At 56.8% G+C, this 8,840-nt stretch overlaps 2 long non-coding RNA genes across 2 annotated transcripts; both read left to right on the forward strand.

Moving 5' to 3' along the window:
- Positions 1 to 1,071: 1,071 nt before the first annotated feature.
- Positions 1,072 to 6,196, forward strand: LOC144729248 (uncharacterized). The gene is made up of 3 exons (XR_013587668.1): positions 1,072 to 1,155; positions 1,650 to 1,824; positions 5,031 to 6,196. It is a non-coding gene; the product is annotated as an uncharacterized LOC144729248 (long non-coding RNA).
- Positions 6,197 to 6,885: 689 nt separating this feature from the next.
- Positions 6,886 to 8,661, forward strand: LOC144729310 (uncharacterized). The gene is made up of 2 exons (XR_013587688.1): positions 6,886 to 6,981; positions 8,624 to 8,661. It is a non-coding gene; the product is annotated as an uncharacterized LOC144729310 (long non-coding RNA).
- The last annotated feature ends 179 nt before the right edge of the window (positions 8,662 to 8,840 follow it).

Here is an 8,840-nt window from a genome sequence, read left to right on the forward strand (position 1 = left end):
TGGTGGTGATGATGATGGTGATGGTGGTGATGGTGGTGGTGATGATGATGGTGGTGATGGTGATGATGACTCTCACCATGCAATGTGTCTGTGGGGTCGGCGCGCCCGGGGCTCGCGCACAGCCAACCCGAGGCTCGGCCGTGTGTGTGCGTGCGTCTGTAGGCCTCCCCCTAGGTCGACTCAGCCTCAAACGAGTACCTGGCGCGGTGTGTAAAACACCAGCACTGGGGAGACAAAGGTGGTCGGACGTGGTTCTGGCGACCCAGCCCCTTTGTGTGCCGTAGCGACCTTAATAGGCGCTCGCTAACAACATCTGTCCCAAGAGCGCTTGTCAGGGCAGGCCGATACAAAAACAAAAATGAGCGCGCCACTTTGTGGAGAAGTGAAACAGCAATTTCCATGTGTGTAGACTCGCCCCCGCCATAGGAACGTGGAAAGCCCACCACTGGCTCTGCAGGGCTGTAGACAAGATATGAGCGACCGACACCTCTGTGCTAATTTTAGCGGCAGGATCCCACTCTGACCTTTGACAGTTTTTTTAATATCAAACTACGATGTATATTTTTAATTCTAGATTTGAAGCTTTCGTGACTACAAGGATTCACATACTCTTAGGTTTTTTTCGGTAAAGTGACGTAGGTAAAAAAACTAATCTATTAAAAGAAATAATAATCTATCAAAATAAATAATCATAAAAAACAATACTAATCTATTAAAATAAAAATAATAAAAATACTAATAATCGATTATAATTTTTTATTTTTTTTATTTTTATTTTTACCTACGCGACTACCGAAACAAACCCTACGAGTATATTTGTATTTATTTTAGCAGCTCTTTTTTTCTCCAGACGCGACCTGCCCATCACAAATGAGAGCTCAACCACGTGGCCCATCGCGAAACCCCAACCACGTGGTCGTCATGCGGGGTGGTGGGGGGGGCGTCTCTTCTAGTGCGAGGCCCCTGGGGGGGGGGGGGGTGGCAAGTCGGCCCCTGCGTGGGCTCCATTTGGGGGCGATGCCCCCCCCCTCGTGGTGCGTGCTGAAGGAGTCTCCCGGGGGGGAGGGGGGGTGACTCCCGGTGTCCTGCCACGAGAGGCCGACTCAGACTCACCCGGCAGCGGAGCCGTGTCGCCTGCTTGCCCCACCCCCCACCGTTCGTCTCTTCCACGCGAAAACAAACACACACATACACACACATACACACACATACACATATACACACACATACACACACATACACACACACATACACACACATACACACACATACACACACATACACACACATACACACATACACACACATACACACATATTCTCAGGTTTTTTCGGTAAAGTCACGTAGGTAAAAACATTAAAATTAATGAAAGTAAAATAAAACAAAACAAAATAATGTTTTTACCTACGTGACTTTACCGAAAAAACCTGAGAATATGAATCATTGCAGTCACGAAAGCTTCAAATCTAGAATTAACATACACACATATACACACACATACACACACACATATACACACACATACACACACATACACACACATACACACACATACACACACAGATATATACATACACACACATACACACACACATACACACACAGATATATACAAAGTGTGATTTGTGTTGTTGTTGTTGTTGTTACAGGAGGCCTTCTGAGAATGGCGTCTAATCAGCAGCATCGGTTCCACGCGAGCGCGACGACGGCGGCCAACGCCGGTGAGCTGCTGGACGTGGATCGGCGATGTTCCCTCTCTGTCTGTCGACGACAAGTGGAAACAAGAAGACGCTCGCTGGAGTCGGCACTCTGCTTCGTTCATCAGTTCGTAATTTTTTTTTTACTTTGCTTTATGTAAACCCCCACCTCTCGCTCACTTTCTCGCCCACTCTCTCGGTCGCTCTCTCGCTCACTCTTTTTTTTACGATCAGTGGAAACAAGAAGATGCTCGGTGTATTCGGCACTTTGCTTTGTTCATCCTTTCGTAATTTTTTTAAAAAATTTTAATTAAAATTTTTAATCTTTGCTTTATGTAAACCCCCACCTCTCGCCCACTCTCTCGCTGACTCTCTCGCCCACTCTCTCGCCCACTCTCTCACTCACTCTCTCACTCACTCTCTCACTCACTCTCTCACTCACTCTCTCGCTCACTCTCTCACCCACTCTCTCACTCACTCTCTCACTCACTCTCTCGCCCACTCTCTCGCTCACTCTCTCACCCACTCTCTCACTCACTCTCTCACTCACTCTCTCGCCCACTCTCTCACCCACTCTCTCACTCACTCTCTCACTCACTCTCTCGCTCACCTCTCTCGCCCACTCTCTCGCTCACTCTCTCGCTCACTCTCTCGCTCACTTTCTCGCTCACTCTCTCGCTCACTCCCTCGCTTTCTCTCGCTCTGCACGCAGCCCTTCTCGCAGTCCGACGGCCTCCGACGGGAAGCTCATATCAGCACGCAGAGCTCCCCGTCATCTGCCACCGAGCACACGGCCTCCTCCATCGCCCACTGTTCCTTGAAGGCCGGCACGGCGTGGGTCTGTGTGAGACATGGGTCAGGGTTGGACTCAGAACTCTACGATTCACAACTTGGTGGTGGTGGGGAGGGGGGGAGAATCAGGAGCACAATTCCGCAGGGACGTGAGAATCACGCGGCTGGGACTCGGTGACGACGCCCCGGGTCAGCGCTCTGCCTCGCGGATGCCGCGACTGGCGCAGGACGGACGCCAAGAGGCCGATCCTGGGGCTCCAGGGTCAGGGGGCGGGGCGGGGAGAGGGAGGAGGGGGGGGTCTTACCCCCTCGCAGGAGTCGCGTATCCCCACGGACCCCCAGGAGCCCCCTTGGAGAGAGAAGGGTGCGCAGGGATGAGATCACCGCGAGTGGGACAGCCCGCACCGCCTTCTCCCCCCCGCCCTTCGCTGATGTCCCAGTGGCCCCCAGAGGTCGCGCGGCCGAGGGGAGAAAGAGGGGAGAGAGAGTGGGGAGAGAGGGGAGAAAAAGGGGTGGAGAGAGTGAGTCTACGGGCGCACAAAGGGGACCCTAGGTGTCGAGGGAGTCGAGGTGTCCCAGGTACCGCCCCTCCCCAGATTTCCCCCCACTCCGACCTCCCCCCCCCTTGCCCGGGTGATGAATCCGCGTGCGCGCGTGTGGGAAGGCGCACTCCATCAAGAGCGCTCCCACGTGACTGCCGCCGCTCCCCCCGGCATCCGTCACCCACCCCCCTCCCCCATCCGCTTAACCCCCGCCCCTGTAATTAAAGGGCTCTCCCCTGGGTCGCGTTTTTTGTTGATGTTTGTTATGGGACGAACGCTCGCCCCGCGCTGCTCTTGGGCTGACCGCTACAGTGGGGGTCACGGGGGGACGGGGGGGGGGGCAAGGACCTTGACCCCCCCCCCCCCCGCCACCATGAATAGCCTCATGCTGTGTCTGTCATTGCTGTTAGCGAGCACCTCGTGGCACGAGTTGGGTGTGCGCCACACGAGCCGGGCTGCTGCGTTATCGACACGCGTCGTGACACAGACGAACACGGCGGCGGCGTATGGAAGCACAGCACGGTTATCGACAAGGCCCGATTATTGCAACTCGCTACTCCACGGGACGTCTGGCGCACACACATCGGCAAGTGGCGGCGCGTGCGAGAGTCGTTGACACGTGACGGGCACGGCGAGATCCCGCCGTGCAGGTGCGGCACTCGCTGAGCATCCGATTGCTGAACGAATACATCTTAATGTCGCCCTCATCACACACACACACACGAAGTTATTGACACAAACGAACCACCGCACCTCGCTGATCTCGTCAAGGAATAGAAACCATCGCACGAACTTCGCTCGTCCTCGCAGCGGGCTTTGGCTGGACATCGAACAAAGGCGGTCACCGCATCGCGTGGCGCTTTCACGTGCGCTTCCGCGGCCGTCTGGAACGCTCTCTTCCTTACGATATTAGGAAGCCACTGGAGCTTTGCACGTTTAAATGTAAATTTAAAACTAATATCTTTAGAGCCGCGTGTTGTGTTTAGTTTGTTGTCCTTCCCCCTTACCTCCGGTTAGTGCGGTTGGCTACGTACGGTGCGATAGAAGTCCAACACACACCCCCCTTATAGCCTTCACAGACTTTGAGTGCTGTTAGTGAGCACCTATGGAGGTCAGCATACACACGTGTACACGCGTGTGTGTACACACAGGTTCATGTACACAAAGGTGCATACACACGCGCACGTTGTACACACACACCCAGGTGTGTACAGACACACACGTGAACATACACAAGCGTACACACACGTGCACACACACACGTGTACACACACACGTGCACACCCACACGTGCACACACACACGTGCACACCCACACGTGCACACACACACGTGCACACACACACGTGCACACACACGCACGCGCGTTTCGTGTGCCCACGTGTCCGGGCAGCAGATGGTGGTTGTGATTCCTCGCGGTGTTTAACCCGAATAGATTTGGCTACAAAAACCATCTTTTATCCCAGTTAATGATCGAGCCGGACTCAGAGGGAACGGGGTGGGGCGGGGGTCCGGGGGGAGGGGCCGCCAGATGTCACGGCGCCACCTGCATCCCCTCCCCACCTCATTATTAGTGCCCACCTCAACCCCCCCCCCCCCCCCCCCACAATTGACAAACACAATCAGTGATGCCCCCCCCCCCTCCGATCGCACATTATACCCCCTCCCCCCTGCCTCTTCCCGTCCTCCCGGCGCACGGTGTGAGTGAGTGTGAACATATGTCCGAGCGATCACAGCCCTACAGCCAACCACAGCTAGCCACGGCAGGCAGATATAACCACGAACCACGACGCCAGCCAGCGCGGATAAACCACCACGACCACAGCTACCCAGCACATGTAACCACAACCACCAGAGCTAACCACCACAACCACAGCCAATCACCACGACTAACCACCACTACAACCACACAACCACAGCTAACGGCAAAAAACACAGCGAACAGCCACAACCACAGCGAACAACCCCTAACCACCACCATCTCGTCTCTCTCGCCCAGACACCAAACCCTCTGCCGCGGGGCCCGAGTCCAACCTGACCCCGGTCCACTCAAGAGGCGAGCGACGCGATCCGATTCTCTCACCACACGGCGCACGGAGCGATTATCTGCCACTCGCCAACGCCACACGGATCGATTCTGCGTAATCGATGACTCCGCACACTCGCCCAACACCCGAGTGTGGATGTCACGGGCGCTGTCCTTGGTGCTAATCACAAAGACAAAGCTCCCCCGTGTAGGCCACACCGACTGTTGGGGGCAAGTGCTGCTGGTGAGCCGCCGCGCGCGAGGGTGTGGTGGGATCTTGTCTCTTGAGTGGCGATGTTTATAGACTGCGCCAGGTACTCATTTTAAGGCTGAGTCGACCTTGAGGAGACCCAGGGCGAGTACAAATTTTCGCCACTGTTATTGGTCGTGAGCGGGAATTTAACTCAGGTGGCCGGGTTGGTAGCGCAGTGCCCTAACCGCTGCACCACCGCTCCCCATACACACACACCCATAGCGGCAAATAAACCCAGCAACACATACGAGCATAGACACACAGGCACACACACACACACAGATACACAAAGGCAAAGATCCCCCGTATAGTCTTAACAGACTGATGGGGCAAGTGCTGTTAGTGAATGCCGAAACGGCACATGAAAGGGTGGTGTGGCTGTGACCACGCCCGGCCGCCTTTGTCTCCCCAGTGGTAATGTTCACACAACACACCTGTACACAATGAAGTCATTTCTGATACTCCACATACACCCCATACACACACTATGATGGCACACCGCACACACACCACACTAACAAACAACACACACAACCCACACACTCCACACGAATATATCCACACACACCGCACACACACCACGTCATCGTAACACACACGACCCACACCACACTCACACCACACCACCGTAACTCCCACCACACTCAGACTCACCACACCACAGTAACACACACACCACACACTCACACGACGCAGACTCACACCGCACAAACACACCCCACTCCACACACCACAAAAACACACGATACACACCACAACAACACGCGACACACACCACAACAACACACACCACAACAACACACGACACACACCACAACAATACACCACAACAACACACCCCACGCGCCAACTCACTCACGTTCCTCATCTGCAGCGCGCAGGTGGAGGCGGTCACCTCACCCCGCCCCCCCACCCCCTCACCCCCTCACCCCGCCCCCCCACCCGCCTCTCCCTCTCAAGAGGGGAGAGGCGGGCGGGGAGGGGTTGAAGGAGGGAGGAGAAAGGAGGCGGGGGGGGGGGCGAGGAAGGGGACGGAGGAGGGAGACGCAGGAGGGAAAGGGGAGGAGGGGGGAGGAGGAGACGGAGGAGGGGGGAGGAGGAGGAGGGGGGGTAGAAGGGGTAGGAGGGAGGAGGGAGGGAGAAGGAGGAGGGGGAGGAGAGAAGGAGGAGTGAGGGAGGGAGAAGAAGGAGGGGGGACGGAGAAGGAGGAGGGGGGAGGGGGAGACGGAGGAGGGGTGGGAGGGAGGGGGAAGCGAGAAGGAGGAGGGGGGAGGAGGAGACGGAGAAGGAGGAGGCGGGGTGAGGCGCCGCTCTCACCAGACGCGACAACCACGTGGGGGTGGGGGGGGTGGGGGGGTGGAGCGGGGGGGGCGTCCCGAGAAGACGTGAGGCGGGGGGGGCCGAGGGAAGGGGGGGGCCGAGGGGAGGGGGGGGAGCCGAGGGGAGGGGGGGGGGAGCCGAGGGGAGGGGGGCCGAGGGGAGGGGGGGGGAGTCGCGCCCACTGCAGAGACGGCGCCGTGGAGGCGCTCGCTCGCTCGCTCGCGAGAGAGGAGGGAGAGAGGGAGACGAAAGGGAGGGAGGGAGACGAGAGAGCGAAGAGAGAGGGAGAAGAGAGCGAAGAGAGAGAAGAGAAAGACTTCTCTCGCGCTCGGCTCGTGGACTCGGGGCACGGTCAGTGCGCTGCGTGGCGGGGGCAGGCTGTGTGTGTGCTGTGTGGTGTGTAGGGTGTGGGTGTGTGTGGTGTGTGTGTGTAGCGTGCGTTGCGTGCGTGTGTGCCGTGTGTGGTGTGTAGGGGGTAGGTGTGTGTGGTGTGTAGGGGATAGGGTGTGTGTGTGGTGTGTGTAGGGGGCAGGCTGTGTGGGCGGCGTAGCGTGCGTTGTGTGCGTGTGTGCCGTGTGTGTGTGGTGTGTAGGGTGTAGGTGTGTGGTGTGTGTAGGGGGGAGGGTGTGCGTGTGTGGTGTGTGTGTGTGGTGTGTGTATGTAGGGGGTAGGGTGTGCGTGTGTGGTGTGTGTAGGGTGTAGTGGGTAGTGTGTGTGGTGTGTGTGTGTAGAGGGTAGTGCGTGTGATATGTGTGTGTAGAGGGTAGTGTGTGTGTAGTGGGTAGTGTGTGTGTTGTGTGTGTAGGGTGTGTGTGTAAGGGTAGTGTGTGTGTATGTGTGTAGTGGGTAGTGTGTGTGGTGTGTGTGTGTGTGTAGTGGGTAGTGTGTGTGGTGTGTGTGTAGTGGGTAGTGTGTGTGGTGTGTGTGTGTAGTGGGTAGTGTGTGTGGTGTGTGTGTGGTGTGTGTGTGTAGTGGGTAGTGCGTGTGGTGTGTGTGTAGTGGGTAGTGTGTGTGGTGTGTGTGTAGTGGGTAGTGTGTGTGGTGTGTGTGGTGTGTGTGTGTAGTGGGTAGTGCGTGTGGTGTGTGTGTAGTGGGTAGTGTGTGTGGTGTGTGTGTAGTGGGTAGTGCGTGTGGTGTGTGTGTGTGGTGTGTGTGTGTGTAGTGGGTAGTGTGTGTGGTGTGTGTGTAGTGGGTAGTGTGTGTGGTGTGTGTGTAGTGGGTAGTGTGTGTGGTGTGTGTGTGGTGTGTGTGTAGTGGGTAGTGTGTGTGGTGTGTGTGTAGTGGGTAGTGCGTGTGGTGTGTGTGTAGTGGGTAGTGTGTGTGGTGTGTGTGTGGTGTGTGTGTAGTGGGTAGTGCGTGTGGTGTCTGTGCGTGTACTGTGTGTGTAGCGCGGTGTGCTGAGTGTATCGAAAGTGAGTGTCGTGTGGTCAGTGTGTGAGGTGTGTGGTGAGTGAGTGTGTCGTGGTGAGTGTGAGGTGTGTGTGGCGAGTGAGTGTGAGGTTTGTGGTGAGTGTTTCGTGGTGAGCGAGTGTGTCGTGGGGAGTGTGTGTGTCGTGTGGTGAGAGTCTGCGGTGAGCGAGTGTGTGTCGTGGTGAGTGTGTTGTGTGGTGAGTGAGTGTGTCGTGGTGAGTGTGTTGTGTGGTGAGTGAGTGTGTTGTGTGGTGAGTGTGTGTCGTGGTGAGAGTCTGTGGGGAGTGAGTGTGAGCTGTGGGGAGTGAGTGAGTGTGTTGTGTGGTGAGTGAGTCTGTGGTGAGTGAGTGTGTTGTGTGGGGAGTGTGAGGTGTGTGGTGAGTGAGTGTCGTGTGGTGAGTGAGTGTCGTGTGGTGAGTGAGTGTGTTGTGTGGTGAGTCTCTGGTGAGTGTGTTGTGTGGTGAGTGAGTCTGCGGTGTGCGAGGTGTGTAATCAAAGCAGAAGACGCCTGCGTAGATCGCGAGTGGAACTCGTGACCACCGCCACTGCTGTGAAGACACTTCGTTTCTCCTCGCCATGGCAGCTGCCGACAAAGTCGCCGAGTCCACGCGGCCCTGAAGAGCTGAACGGATCGTGGGAAGGAGACTCAGCAGGGAGAGCCGGGGGGGGGGAGGACAGCCGCGGAGAGAGCCGGGGACAGGCTCGAAGAGCCGGGGAGAGTCGTGGGGAGAGTCGTGGGGGAGCCAGGGGGAGGAGAGCCGCGGAGAGAGCCGGGGGGACAGGCTCGAAGAGTCGGGGAG

Source organism: Lampetra planeri, chromosome 32 (genome assembly GCF_965212315.1).
Source record: "Lampetra planeri chromosome 32, kcLamPlan1.2.h2, whole genome shotgun sequence".
Lineage (NCBI taxonomy): Eukaryota > Metazoa > Chordata > Hyperoartia > Petromyzontiformes > Petromyzontidae > Lampetra > Lampetra planeri.